Source organism: Varanus komodoensis, unplaced genomic scaffold (assembly GCF_004798865.1).
Source record: "Varanus komodoensis strain SLA01 unplaced genomic scaffold, ASM479886v1 scaffold28, whole genome shotgun sequence".
Lineage (NCBI taxonomy): Eukaryota > Metazoa > Chordata > Lepidosauria > Squamata > Varanidae > Varanus > Varanus komodoensis.
The window spans coordinates 13,466,032-13,482,183 of record NW_025335727.1 but is presented as its reverse complement, the minus strand read 5'-3'; the positions used below and the strand labels follow the sequence as shown (position 1 = coordinate 13,482,183).

The window sequence follows — 16,152 nt, the reverse complement described above, 5'->3', positions numbered from 1 at the left end:
GAGTAACTTCATTTTGCAACGTAATGGGCACAGCTCCCTCCAGCAGGAGAAGGGCAAAGGAAAGGGAACTTCTGTTGTTTCTTTCCTCCTGGAATGGAACTGGCACTGAAGATCTCCCCAATGTCACCCTTCTCTGCTTTTCATAGCCACCACCTACCTGGCTCTCCCCCCTCAGCATGCAGCTTTAAATATAAATATGAGGGAGGAATGATCTCATGGAAGGGGGAAAACGTCCCTTTGGGTTGGATTTTGCATTTTTAACCAACAGATCTGTTGTCAAATGGTATAGCTGTGCCTCCCAGCATTTGTCACTTCACAATAAACAGTGTGAGGTTTAGATCCAGCAGTGGGAGATGCTGATGACACTGCATTTTAAGTATGTTCTGGAGAGTGTGTTTTGGGAAAACACAAAGTCTGGCTTTCTGTAATGCTGGGACAGGATTTCCTCTGCTGTTCAGCAAATGGACTGCTTTAAACCAGCCATAATTTTGTATTCTAGGCACAGCAATCTCTTGGACAGGAACCGCATGACCAGATTCTGGTGGTTGATGTGGCACTGGCTTTTTCACTTTTTAGCTGAATGGGTTTTCATTAATGAATTGGCATGAAAAATGTTCCATTCATTTTTGCTGGTATCCTGACCTTGAATTTGAACTCAGATCTCTAGCAGTAGAAAGGCTAAAAGCTCCCTGGCCTCAAGCATTAATGTGTTGTGATAGTTAATCAGTGTGTTGACATATTCACTAAAAGTATCATTTTGAGCCTTTGATTTTTCGGCTGTATTATAGTGATGAAGGCACAAGAAAGTTTGTGGGAACACTCTGAAAAATAAAAGCATTCTAATGATACAACACAGAGAGCTTCATAAAATCCCAGCCTGTTTTAAAACACCCATAACATTCTTCAGACCCCCAAGAGTGTTGACTAAGGTGTTAATTCAGAGGTTTAAGTACAGTTTTGTGCATGTTTGGGCAGAAAAAAAGCTTAGAAATTGGTTATTGGTTAAATTAGAAATGTAATAAAGCCATTGTAGCAGAGCAGGTACAGTGTTGGCCTGGGACTTGGAGACTGGGGTTCTTTCCCCATTTGGCCAGGAAGCTTGCTGGGTGACTGAGCAAGCTGCTCATTCACAACCTAGCCCACCTTGCAGGATTGCTGTGAGGATCAAGTGGAAAGGAGGATTGTATACACTGCCCTGGGTTACTTGCAGAAAAAAGGGGGTATATGTATAAAAGTCATATGATTCCCAACATTGCCTAGATAGATATTTTACTGGACATTTCTTTGAAAAGACTGACTTGAAACCCTTTTGAAAAATGAACTACTTCCAGACAATATAGGCTTAGAAGCCTTGCCTTAAAGTGTGAGCTGTACTTTTTAACATGGTGATTTCCAAACTCCAGACTTTAAGGTGGGTTGTTCAAGATCATTCCTTGAATCTAGGATATCTTTAGGCTCATTCACACATGAAAAAGCAGTGATATTGCACTTAAAAATGTGAATTTCCTCTGTTGAAAGTACTGTGTTTGAAGAACTAGGAAAGTGCTTGTTGCTGTATTGGATGTTTTGCAACTTCTCACTTGATAAATATTGTCCTAATTGTGTAAGTACATCTGCATATGTAAATTCATCTGTGTAAGCCTTCTGAAAGATGTTCAGCCTTTGTTGGGAGGGCAAAAGAGTTGATTCAGTAACTTTGAGCAGATTCACTGAAGTATGTCCCAAACTGCTTTTTCCAATGCCCTCCTTGAGATTTAAGATCTGCATTGGAGGTCATCCCCCCTTCCATGACCGCAGCCTATTTCTTCTGGACCAAATGGCTACATCATTTGAAAGTTTCCTGGCTTTTGTGCCACTCCCCCCCCACCCATTTTAAAAGATAGAAATGTGGTTTTTATTTACTTGAATAGGTTGATATTCCTCTGAACATAGCTAAAAATATATCTACGTGGAAATGCTAAGGTTTAGCTACTGGCAGTAAGAGCATAAAGCTACATTATGCCCATATATTTTGGAATTTTGGCTTTGCCTCCTTTGCCATGCCCCATTTTGACTTCAGGACACCCCCACCCCCCCATGACTGGAGTTTATCCCCTGAGGACTTCTCTGAAATGGAATTCAACTCTCAGTCTGAAAGATGCTGAGCACCCCACTTTATTCTGTAATGATCTGATATTTTATTAAACAGTAGCATAGAGGTTAGGGATAAGTTTAGTCTCCAGTTGGCCATGAAGCTCATTAGAAGACTTGGACCATTTGCAGACTCTCTGCCTGACCTACCTCACAGGATTGTTGGGAAGATAAAATGACAAGAGGACTGTGTAAAATACTTTGGCTTCCTTGCAAGAGGGAAAAAGATGGGGTATAAGGACAACAGCAGCACAACAATAATCATAATAATGTTACATATTTGTAATACATGTTACAAATGTTGGTTGCACAGTTACGCCTTACATATTTCTGCTCAGAAATGAGCCACATTAGGTTCAGTGGAGTTTGGAAGCCTCTGAAGATGGGTGACTCTGGGAAGTCAACAGCCCTTCATCTTCCTTCTCTGTGGGGTACCAGGAAAAAAAGATTTTTAAATGGTGTCTGTAGTGCTATGGAGCACCCAAGAGATCCATTGTAGCTGGTTTGGCTAGTGGGACCTTTATGTCTGCTGCCACCGCTTTTATATGCCACTTTGAATGTTTTGAAGGATAAAATGATTGTATGACGGGGTCCTCCATTCAAACATGAAGGACAGATAAAACAATGAGAACGTTCTTAGAGACTGAGATGGACACGACATGGGAAAAGATGGTTCTTTGGGAATATGACTATGCAAGCAGTACACTTTTTTAAAAAACATAGGGTTTCTCCAAGAAGTAGCTGAGGATGCATGCAGATGGGGCATTGTAAAACAAGTAGATGGTGGATACTCTTACAGAAAGGGACAAGCTGTTCTTCCCATGGATTCTAAATGACAATGCAATTATGTTACAAATCTAGTAGTTATAGACAACAGCACTTGGAAATAGCTGGCTTATTATTTGGTGAATGAACTCATTTTAAAGCATGGACTAACTAAATATTTTGACTTCTTTTTATGTATGTATCAAAAATGTAAAGTTTTAAGTTGCTCTTATAGTCTCAATGGCTACCATTGTGAAAACTGTATAGGGAACAATCCCTGTTATTTTAAGAGTGGGTGGTCTAACTGTAAGAATAACACTTGGACCATGTAATAGAGAGAATTCCTAAAACAGAATAAAACTAAAATCCAGCATAAACTTACTTGGGAGTATTTCCCAGGAAACATGATGGGACTTACTTCTGAGTTTACATAATGATTTCTCTGTACATTTAAACTCAAATGTGTTACAAGTTCAGTCAGGCATGTGCATTCTTCTCTCTTTTCTTCTTTTCTCACATTCTTTTAACAAAACAAAAACCTTTGACTGCATGCTTTCCCAGCCCTGTGCCTTCCAGATGTTTTTGACTCCAGTTCCTATCAGCCCTGGTCAGATATTGAATCATCAACTGCCATCATCAAGTATCATGCCAGTTCCATTCAAACATGTCTGGAGGGCACTGGTTGGGAAAAGCTTTCTCCCTACATGGGACAAAGTATGATAACCAAGAACAAATTCCCATTATCTCATGCATTTAAAAGTAATCCAAGTATCTGTGGCACAGGGGTAGTATTTTCATGCAATACGCCAATACGGACCCATTTCTTGTGAGTGTAAACTTGTTGAATTGGCCTGGCTTTTGATGGGTTGGAATAACCCTTGCTTTGATACAGTAACACCTTCAAGCGAATTCATGCAATGGAATAGATGCAGCTGCAAACGTATTAGTGTTTGACAGATTTTTCCTGCCCTGTCTGAGTGAAGCCATGACTCGTAGGCATGGCCTCCATCAAGCTATGCAACAGTAGAACTCCAAGGGAGGGGGTTTCTCTGCCCCATTTCAATGAATGGGGGCTGCTTCACAGCAAATGGCTGTGGTTGTCCTGCTGGTTTGTCCTTCCTGCTGGTCCTCCTGGTTTCTCCTTCCTGGCTTTGAACTGTATCGCAAGAACTTCTTCAGCTCAAGTGCCAAAATTCATTTGGGAGAGGCTCTAGGGAGATGCATTCCATTGTTGGGCAGGGTGAAAGGCAAAAAGCACAGACCAAAAATACCAACATATTTTAGCTCAAGCTATAACTGCCTTATGAGAGGAATGTCAACCTTTTATATTGGGTAGGGGGAATGTACAAAAGTCAGGAAGTCACCCAATCTTTGATGGTTGTGGGAAAGCAGTGTGGGGCCAGGAGAAGTCGACACAGCCTCCTATGGACTTGGAGAGCTGCATGTGGGCCCCCAACCCTCTTTTCTACACCCCTGCTAGGTCAACTGCAGAGCTATGTGCTGATTAAGGAAGTCTGCTACCTAGCAGTACAAGCCTCAAACATATGGACACATTAAAATTAATTAGAATTAATTAATACATTTAATAAAACAAGCCTCCTTATTCTGCACACCAAGTTTCATGTGTCTTGGCTTCACAGTCTTGGAGCTGTGGTGCACATCCTTTTTTATTATCAAAGCTTGGACTTTTTCCATTTCTCTTTTAAAACAATGCCTTGAATCCTAAGTTGCTCTTCAGCTCACTCAGGGGATTCTGGCTTCTGCCATTGCTGGCCCCCACACAACTTATCCTGCATTGCTCCCTATGGTCCTCCAATCCTCAAGAGCAGAATTTTGGGAACATAGATCAGTAGAGGGAGGGGAATGATAGGAAAGCCCCGTTAATGAGTATAGGGCTGTTCACGGAAAGAACAAATAGTAATTCTTAATTTGGAATGAGAGATTCACTAAATTTATCTAGCATTGGTGTCACATTGTCCTGAAACGCACTAATGATAATAAGCCTAGGTAAAAGGCCTTACACATATTGGTAAGTTCAGTTTCATTTTGTGCTTCAAATTTTTTGTTTCTAACGTTTTTGTCATTAAGTCTTTTTCTTAAATTCACAACATTAACTCCTACCTTAATTCACTTCTATTCAATCTTGCTTGGACATCTCTGCATTTGACAGTGTCTACATGGCCTATGCTGGCTAGGAATTGTGGTAGTTGTAATCCAACACATCTGGGAGGGTACCAGGTTGGGGAAGTCTGGGTTACACAGTTCCCATAAAAATCCTATTATTATTCCACATCGATCATAAAGGGTTGAAGATGCTGCATCTGCAAACTGTGGCATGCTCATACATTGAGAAACTGCTCTCTATAGTAAGGGCCCATCTTGCACAACCTGCAAAAATTACAAACTGCATGTGTGAATTGCTCAAGTACCTGTCATCCATCAAGCAACCCTAAGTGTCCTGAACTGGCTGTAAGAAGTAATGCATCTTAAATGAAAAGCTGTCCATTACTATCTTCCAGTAATACTTATTTTATCATTCTTATGTGATACTGCAATAAGTAATAATTTTTATTATGGCATACACTTTGGTATCACAGATCCCTTGCCTTTTAACATGTAGTAGGAATTCACCACTGTATTCAAGCTCTGCTTAAATGGATAGCACTTTTTAGAAACACCATAAGATCCAGATGCAGGAACAGTCAAGCCTCAGTGGGACATCTGTCTCATGGTTGTTGACTCCCCTAGTGCACATCTGCAACAGCTTTCCAGGTAAACTGGGCGCTATCACAGTCAGGTGTCCTGAGAGTTGAAGTGCATAAACAAAGATATGGAGTAACTGGAGATCTAATTTCAACCCACCCCAAGGTTGGAGTGCTCCCATTCAAGAGTCTAGACATCTAACCCCTGCCCTTTTCCAGACTACTTATTTCTGTAGAATCAGCGTATGTAGTGGAGAATTGCAGAGTTGCAAGGGGCCAAGAGGGCCATTGCATCCCACCTTATGCCATTGCAGGTCACCAGTTTACACCATCCCACTTAGATGAGTGTCCAGTTTCCTTTCGAATGTCTCTAGTGGGGGAGAGCCCACGACCTCTCCAGGCAGCTGGCTCCACTGCCGTATTGCTCTGATGGTGAGGAAATTTTCCCTGATATCTAGTCTGAGTCTGCAGAGTCACAACTTGAGTTGATTATTCTGTATCCTACACTCTGATATCAGCAACTGTGGGGGAAGTTATGGAGATGGGACTGGTGTCTTTTCTCCACCCCCAACCTTAATACTTTTTCCAAGTACGTCAGCATTCTCTGGGGTGAGGTGTCTTTGAAATTGACACCAACATGCCGTGCCTGAAACTGTTTTCTGCTATAATTTTGGAGTCTTGCTTACTCCTCTAAGTAGTAATGCAAAGAGTTGGCCCATTTACTTCTGAGTACCCATGATGCTAATGCTTCCATTTGGGTAGAGATGCTGTCTGAAAGTGTAGCTGGCCATTCTTCCTTCTGAGCCTTGCCCTGCAGATGCTTGTCCTTCTTGCTTCTGAGTGACGTTGCTTTGACCTGCTTATTATGAGTCGTGTAGACATACAGAGGTTTTGTGTCTGAGATACTATTTGGAAGTGTTGCTGAGCTATTCTTTCCTGCTTGACTCTAGATATGCTACTGGATGCTTGCTTCTAAATAGGCATTCTTCCTGCAGTGGGGTTGGGTGGACGGAGCATTAGGGTATCTTAAGCCCTTGGCTTTGGCATCACCTTCCACTGGAGAGCTCCAGCTACCTGGACCAAAAGGGTTTCTCTCCCCTACCGTGGGAGACAACCTTCAAGGAAGGTTGAGGAAGGCTTGCCTAAGCTGAGAGGTTTAGAGCCTGGGGTGTGACCACTGGACAGGTTTTCTCACCCATCAAACATTCATTTGGAGTACCTGAGAGGGCCTGCTGAAGATCTTAAAGGTTTGGTCTTGGCCTGCTCTGGCAATTTGTCTGTGGGCCAGCTGAATGACACAGTTCCTTCCCACACCAGACCCAACACAGGAACGAGCCAAGTCATGCAGCAGAGCTGTGTAGACTTAAACAGTGGGAAACCAGCTTCCATGGCATTTCACAAGTATGTCAACTGGAACTTTAGTTGCCAACTGGTTGTTTTGTTGTGTTATCCATATGGTTTTGGGGCATCTGGGATGATGCTTGAAAGTGAGTGCCAGTTCCATTTTTCCCATCTCAAAACCATAAAGTGATAGGGCACCATTAATGCACATAATTTGTTTTTATAACTGGGTAATATTTTCAACTGGTAGATACACTTGAACTCCATGACTTTATTCAGAAACTCAGTGGTTTGCATGTGATCACCCGCCAGCAGATTCACAATGCTTGTTTTTTTTAAGGAAATCACACCTGTGTGTATCTTATCAGCATTATTTGGGAGGTGTGAGTTGAGTAGATCTTCATTGAGTAGATCTTCTGATCTTCATTCAGATCTCATGTCAGCTTCCCATCCCCATTTGTAATATGGATATTATAGTACTGGCCAACTTTACAGGACTGTTGTAAAAATGAGTGAGAGACTGGATGCGAAGCAATTTGAATGCTTAAAATGTGCAACATACATGCTAAATAAAAATGTTGAAATGCAATAAAGTAGCATTCCCTTCTAGTTGTATGCCACTTCTGTGAGACATTGTTTGTAAAATTTGACCTCCCACAATATGCAATAATGGAAGCCCTCAAATTGTAGGAGTAAATGCTGGTTGGGGACTTCAAAACAGCAAATCAAGCATTCCTCAGTTATGCCTGTTATTTCCTTTTGTATTGTACAAGTGAATTGAATACCAGTCTCTTCCCTGCTCTGCTGCCTGTGCTGGAAGGAGATTACAGCTCTTCATGTCCCTTTGGCAAGATTCCTTTTACCACTTAATCTGTTTCTCCTACAACAATTGTAGCATCCTGGCTCCAGTCTCGAGGACAAGCAATTCCTTTTTGTTCAGCTGCAACATATAAATCACCTGGAGGAGGAATTTATGAATGGTAGATTTGTCAGTACAGAACAGATGTGTATTTCTCTTCTGTCTATACATATTTTAGTATTTGGTATAGCATGGAAGGGTTGTTATAATTTCGATTTATTTAATCTGCTAAACTTGCTAGAGGACAGCCAAATTTGTTCTTAGCAGTTCTTGAAAGTTCTATTAATAAATGTTACAATCACATGCGTTAAACCAGTTTGTATAATCCATTGAACTGGCATATGAACCATCTGATCTGGTTAGTTATACTCACATTTTGTAACAATCGATCACAGAATTATTTGAAAAGTAATGAACGTTAAATATGTTTGGCAGAAAATTGGGCTTCTAAGCAACTGTTCATAGTAGAATTTTTTAAACAAATATAACATCTGTTTCAGTTGCATTTCATTCCTAATTGCCATGCAGTGTTTGTGGCAATACAGGCAGCTCTGTTTGAAGTTGAGCTGGAGATGTACTTCTTCAAACCACCAAAGTCGCTGCTTGCACATCTTTTTATGCTTATTTGGGATAATGCTGACTTATGTGGAGCTCAGTCCAGAAGAAATTTTTATTATATCTGCATATGTGAAGTTGGCTCAGAAATAATGGTTTAAGGCCTTTGTGGGAACAGAGGAAGAAAGAGTTAGCATGAGGACAGGCATAAATAGTCAGTCATAAACATGGTCCAACCAAGCCAAATACTTAAATCTCATAGATTTCAGAACTTTGGAAATAGGCCTAAATTTGGCTAGATTGTGTTGTTTCTGTATGTACTAGCACAGAAGCACTTCTCTATTGTGCTTCTTTTCACTGAGAATGCCCCTTCACTGAGTTTGCCTCACCCTTCCTCTGAGTCTATTGCCACCTTCCTGGCGTTAGTGTTGTTTTAGTGACAGAATGACTGGCACTGGAAGAATTGTGGTTAATATATATGATAAAGAGGATGACTAGCATAGAATAAGTATATCAAGTTAAAAAGGAAGTTGTAAGTATTTACAAAAGGTAAACTGAATGACATAAGAACAGATGTTGTATTGTGAGGACTATTAAGTTTTGCAATTAGACCAAAAGGTAGTCTAATCCATTATGAGTACACAGGTTTGATACACTGCAACTGTTTCTGATGGGTTTTCATGTGCATGATGTATTTAATGCTCTCAATATTAATAAAAGGTCTTTGGGCGCAGTCAAAGCATGCCCCAGGTGAACATATTTTTATCCTTTCTATAATTATTTAATGTATTTATACCTTACTGTTTCTTTACAATTTTTAGATGCTGCTTACTATAATGCAGTTGTTTATGCAGAAATGCTATAAAAACTCAGTATATGCATCAAGGGTATTGGATCTCTGAGCTATGACCCAATCCAGAACTCTCTGGATGGCTTTGCTTCTTTCCCTGACCACTGATCATTGGGTGGTTTCCTGACTTTTGCATGTTTTTTCCCCCTTTATTCTGAAAAGTTGAAATGTTTTTTCCTAATGCTCAGTTACTGGCAGTGAGTGCTTTCAGCTAAAATGCTGGTATTTTCCTTGGCCTTTAGCCCATTCACCACTGATTTGTGGCCCCCAAAAACTCTTTGGCAGTGGAAACCTGGAACTTAAAGAGGTTCAACAGACTGATATATGTAATACAATCTAAAGTTAACACACAATGAATAACTTAGAACATAAGCAATCGATAATAAAGCAGAATGCTGGCCTAGTCCATTACAAGCCAGAGAAAATCAGTATAAGCAACTATATTATCAACAAGCATTTGAAACTTGCCACAGTTTCTGCCACTTCATTGATGCATGGGATGAGGGTTCAGGAGGAGGGTGCCCCATACTGAGAAGGGTCTGTGAAACTATATGATGATCTACTTCTTGGTTATGGAACAACCAATAAGGTCTCCTGTGAAGATCTCAAGAGTATACTGGGTATCTGTAGGACAAGATCATCAGGTTAGGCTAAAAGATGGAAAGTGGACTGTACCGTTTAGGACAAAGGATAGATATAAATGGAAAACAAAATATTGCATAATCAATAAAACAATAAAATCACAATATAAAGGAGTTCAAGTCTGCTAAAAAGCGTGCCAGGACATACAGGTTAAAATAAATCAATAGCTTCAGTTATTGGGAGGTATAGAAGTATAATAAATGAATTCATAAAAGGCTTTTCCAGATAGAAGTATTTCCAAGGCTTATTGGATTTTCCCAGCATGACAGTTCCAAATAATATACCTGCAAAGTTTATTGAAGCTCAGATAGCATAGAGTTTGCATTCATGTGTATTCATGTAGTTCATTTACTGTATATCCCGCCTCTTTTCTACGAGGCTGAAGGCAATATTCATGGTCTCTTGTTCCCACGCCCTTGAGCTGCCAATTATCCCTACAAGAACTTTGCAAGATTGATTCGTCCAGCAATGGACAGTTTGTGGCCTTCCAGATGTTTTGGCCTACAACTCTAATGTCTCGCCCTTGGCTATGCTGACTAGTGCTGATGGGAGCTGCTACTGCTGCTGCTGTCGTGTGCCATCAAATCCTCTCTGACTTGTGACAGCCCTGTGCATGAATGCCCTCCGGTGCTGTCATTGGGAACCCTGCTCAGCTCTGTGGTTGCTGCATGGAATCGAGCCATCTCATAGTTGGTCTTCCCTGTCTTCTGCCTTCTCATGATGTGCCAGAAGCATGGAAGCATCCATTTCATTATTTTTGCTTCTAGATGGGAGCTGTTGGCTAAAACCGATCTTGTGGATCACAAGTTGTCCATCTCTGAATTAAGCTGCGAAAGGGGCAATTTGAGCCTGAGTCTCACTGGCCCTAGTCTAACATTGCATGAAGTCCTAAAGACTCCAATATATTACTGGAGTTATATAAAATTACCTCATATAATTTTGGCAAGAAAATTCTACAGAAGCATTTACCTGCACTTTGCATAACAAGGAATGGATTTAAATTGGCAGCAAGAGACTAGAATTCCCCATTTGTTTTGAACTCTCCTGTGCTGTGGCCATTGAGATAACAACATCTTTGAAAACAAAAAGATCACTCCTGGAACATCTTGGAGGTTCAAGTGCAGAAGGGAGGATTTGTGGATTTTAAATTACAAAAAAGTGTTTCAAAGCATATGTGCATATTTAAATAGGGACCAGGTGAGAAGGAGTCAGGGAGATTTTCCAGAGATTGTTGCAAAAGCCTTTCAGGCAAGAAAGATGTGGGAGGAAATTCAGAGAAAAACAAGGTTAGAGAACCAGAGATTGCTCCATGGCTTTTGTTCTATAGCAGAGACAAAGGGTCCGGTCTTTGGAGACCTTCACAGGCTTTGTGAATAGCTGGAAAACTGGATAAAAAAATTGCCAGTGCTGCTGAAGGGTATGCTTTTTGAGAGAGCACACATTGACCACCCGTGACGTTAACTATTTACACTGCAGGTAATATTTCATACTCTCTTTGTGCACACAGCATTAAAGTTAAAGGTGAAAGCATTGCTCTGGTGCTCAGCTACATCCATGGACTGTTGAACCCAAACCTAGACCTGGAGCATTTATTTGTGTTAACATTTGCAGGCATTCTTTCACCAAAATACCTTCAAGAAAGCTTACAGTGTAAAAACACAGTATTGTGTGTGTTGTACGCTAAAGTTCCTAAAGCTGCCTGCTTGAGCTGAAGTTTGACATGTAGCAGCAAGAAGGTCTGTCAGGTAGCACTTTAGTCCATGGCTTAGGCAATTCAGAAACCTCATGGTGCCTTCCAATGAAATGAGACACTCACTGGAGTGGAGTGAACACTCCATTTCTTCCTGTCCTTGAAGAAAGTTCCACAGTATGTGGTAGTTCTCTAGACCAAGTCCCAGCCTCAGGCCGTGAAGTTCCTGGATCAAGCTAGGTCCAAGCCTCCAGAAAGCTTTTAGGGCCCCAACAGTCTTGCAAGACCCACATCTGTATTTTTGCCTGTCCTGGGCTTGCTGTACCTGCTAGCTTGGTATGAGGTGCCATTTTAATTGCCCACAATGCCCCTTGCATAACATTGATCAGGCGATTGTGGGAAATTTTAACAGTAGCTCAATCCAGGCATCCAGCGCTGATCATAGCACTGCCACCTGGCGCTTTGGTGTATGAAAGAGCCCTCCAGAAAACCCTCTGCTGAGGGCAAATTCAAAGCGGAAGCCAGCCCCAGATCATGCCGGATAAGGATGCGGGGAGGGGGGGTCCCTTTGTTAAGGCACTTGAAGGAAAGATATATTTCCTAGAAGTTGCTGGCTAGGCAACTCAGTATGGTTAATGCCTTGTTTATACTACCATTACTCCCACTCCCCAGCTATCACATGTTTCACAAAAGAAGTTTTAGTGACTTTGCTGATGGAAAATTTTTGCATCTGCAGCAGGTCAAGTGTTACTTCTGCTGAATTTAATAATGGCACCATTGCTGCCTTATACTAAATCTTTTAAATAATAGGTTCCTTGCAGCTAGAAGTCTGCTGGCTCATCAAAACAATTCAAGAACCAAATATTAGGGTACCAACTGTCTGCACTGTCGTGTTATTGAGCATTCATCTCAATGGCATGTTAATTTAACTTCAATCTCCATAAAGCCAAGCTAAGGCTTTGCATAACCTCTGGACTGGTCTGTTAAAAACTTTGCTATATGGAAGGTTTAAATTTGAATTAATTCAATTCAGTGTGAAAGTTAAACTTAATTCTGGAACCCAGAGGTATATGCAACTGAATGTAATTTCAGTGCAGTCAGAAGGACGTTTACTTGAAAATATATACTGTGCTGTTGAAGAGAACTTACTTCCAGGAAACTATGCATACTATTGCAGCCTAAAGGGCAAATAAGATGTTCTGGTTAAACATATGGATGCAAAGTTGGACTTGTAGCTACACAGAGAATGAACCAGTTGCCCTTTCCCTGCTTATTTCACTGAACTTAAGTGATTTTAATCAGTTTTCCCCATCCCACCTCTGTACTTTATTATTACTATTATAATAATTTATTATTATTAGCTAGTTTGGTCCTTAGTGTCCATTCCTTGTGTTCTGTCTGGCACAACCTATGAAGCACCTGCTCTAGTCCTTCTGTTTCTGTCTGATTTGTGCTTCCCCCCTCCCTTCTTAGTTTATATACTTTTGTTTGAATAAATCCTTCCCCCCTGAAATCCACCAGACATGCTGGACTATAGTTCTCATCATTCCAACCAATTAGAATTATGGGAGTTGCAGTCCAAAACATCTGGAAGGCTCTGGGTTAGGGAAGGTTGCTCTATTGTGAGGGCCAAATTTGCAAGTGTGTTCTTTTAAGCCAACCATGAAGCATGGATTACTTATACTGGTGTAACCCAGTATAGCCAGAAGGTGAGATCAGAGGAGCATTATGTTCAGGAACGGCAAATAACCTGGAGGTACCATGAAGCCAACTAAACAAAATCTAACTGGGAATGGGAAAGTTCTGCAGTCTGGGGAACTTCTGGGGAGTAGAAGGAGAAAGAGAGAGATACTCTGGATAAACTGCCTGCTCTCCCCATCACACTCACCCTGGATCAGCCCCTTAATGATAACCAGGTAGCCTCAATATCCATCATTGTTTTGTCACTGCAGCATAAAACATTTTTGAGATAATGCAACTGAACCAGAAATAAAAGATCGGTCAAAATATGCAGTGCTACATTTGAGCCTGCATTTCTCTCATCTTTGCTTGAAGTGCTAAATATTCTCTACAGACCTTTCATTGCTACTGGGAAGTGAGATGCTTCAAATAGGACTTTTTAAAATGACAGGTTTTAGATACATGGGGAAAAGTTGATGGACCTGTCACATTTGTGGGTAGAGCGCAGATCTGCTAGTGGTAGCACTGGTCACACTTCCCATTGAACTTTAGGGAAGCTGTCCACCCACCAGTCTAAATCTCTGAGTTCTTTCCTGACCCCTCCTTGTATCAGTGGGCTGTGGACTGACTGAGACATCACAGCACTAATACACAAGCCACTTTTCTGGATCTTCTTCCAATGGCTTTCTGTAATAGCTGGATGCAAATCCTGGGCAGGCAGACTAAATGAAATTATCCCTTGTCAACCAAAGGTTGGAGGATGTCTGTGGAGTCCTTTGCACGTTAAGAGTAGATCCCCACTCTTGAGAGGGAAATGTGAAAGTCACATGGATAAACCGGCCACTCTGTCGCACACAGTTTATCCTGCAAAAGCCACATTGTGTGTTAAAAGCTGGACCTCCATTGTAAGCCGTCCCAAGACGCCAGTGGTAGACAGAGTAGAAAAGCTTTTAATTAATTAATACATGTGGCCTTCTTGGTTTCAAGTTACTGAAGTGTGATAGCCAAACCAATTATTGATTATTTATTTCACTTCTACCAATTGCAAGCTTTCAGAAGAAACATTATTCCTAACATTTCATGGAAACAAATGTGAAGTTGTATAATGCAATAGTGCAAAAACTGCAGCCTTTATTTCATTTTTACAGACAACGCCAAATTTTTAGCTTACATTAGAAAGAATAGCAAACGTGTCATTGCATGATTGATTATACTTAGTAGTGGGTGTAATAAGATCATTTTGTGTGAATAGGAAATAACTCCCTCATATTCTCAGCATCCGTAATATTTCTTACAAAATCAACATCAGCCTTAATAGGTTTAGTTTCATTCTTTTTATCCTCTTTCCCTGGATAATAATTATAATAAATAGACTTGATATTTTCTGAAAATGATACATGCATGGAAGCTGTGCAGGAATTTCTAAAAAGTTTTTGCTATACTTACATGATCTTTTATTCCATGTGAGTTTGTTCACCAATAACCAAGAACAGCTTTTTCCCAACCTGGTCCCTTCCAGATATTTTCGACCACAATTTCCAGTCATGTAACTGGGACTGATGGGAGTTGATGTCTAAAACATCTGCAGTGTGTCAGGTTAAGGAAAGCGATGCTAATGAGTTGAGCAGATCTGCTCAATTTGTGACTCACAAAGCTGAAAATAGGCAATTAGCCACATATAGAAATGTCACAATTTCCCCCTTAAGTGGAAAAAGCACGAACTCAGAAGAATAAAAGAGTCCCACTGACTCAGCCAAAGGGCCATCCAACATTCCTTTTTTCCAGCATGGCCATCAGATGTCTCCAGGAAACCCGTAAGCACAGCATAAAGAATAGCTCACTTCCACTGCTGTTCCCCAGTAGCTGGTATTGACATATCTAAATATCGAGGCTCGCTTTTACTATCATAGCTCATAGCCTCCAACAGAAATCCATGAATGTGATTACTTCAGTGCTGTAGTGGAGCCAGGTCTCCCAGTGACTCAGCACCAGCACTTCTTTATTAGCAGGATGCTGATATCATCTGCCACCCTCCTTCCAAATTACCCATTTCCTCTGAGCTTTGCTGAAGCTTGGCAAAGGGATATGGTGGAAAAGTGAAGACTCCCAGCAAAATGCAGTCTGTTTTGGAGTGCCTTGGTACTGAGTGGACAATTAAGACCCAATCAATTTACAAAAGACCTGCTGCTGGTGGAATTGAAACTGCAAGCACCAGCTTGTTGCTTTGGATCAAAGCCGCCTGAGCATGTGGGCTATTCTTAGGGCCATGGCTATGGAGTCAGTCATGATGAACACCTGCCCTTCCAAATTACCATTGCATCACTGGTGGAATCGTCAAAGCCTGTGGTCATCACGATATCTTCTGACAACAAATGTTATACATTCATGATCCATTGTGCAAAGAAATACTTTTTTTCCTTTGGTCCGCCCTGACTCTACTGACACTGCTCTTGGGTGATGAAAGTCATGGTAGGGAAAGAGAGGAGTTTTATTTCTTTTTCACCTGTTGAACTCTGGTCTATCTGTGGTTCAAAATCCATATTATCCTAGAATTTTTGATGGATATAAGAATTAATCTGAAGAAAGCCACTTTTCACTTCTCCCGTTTGGTTAAGAAATGTCCTGTGTTCCCTGCAGAAATTTAAATATGGAATATAGCTGCCCATGTTGTTACCTTTTGGAGTCTGATGTTTGTCCCCTGGGCAACATCATCTGCTGACCAATCTCCTTGCTTACAGCATCCATACAAACTAGCAGCCAACAAAGTAAGTATTTAATAGCACTCTAGCTCCATGATGGGCTGGTACACTTTTAATCTTTTAATTTAATACAATTTAAAATTTTACAGGTTTGCACACAGACTAAAATGGACTCTATTCTCAACACCTGCCCTGAGCTAAGATGTATTGTAAAGATTAGATTTGTTTGTCCAGTGTCT

At 40.9% G+C, this 16,152-nt stretch overlaps 1 protein-coding gene across 2 annotated transcripts in view; it reads left to right on the top strand.

The window, feature by feature from the left end:
* LOC123025555 (schwannomin-interacting protein 1) overlaps positions 1-16,152 on the top strand; it is a 106,922-nt gene that overhangs the window by 2,026 nt on the left and 88,744 nt on the right. The gene's annotated exons all lie outside the window — the stretch shown is intronic.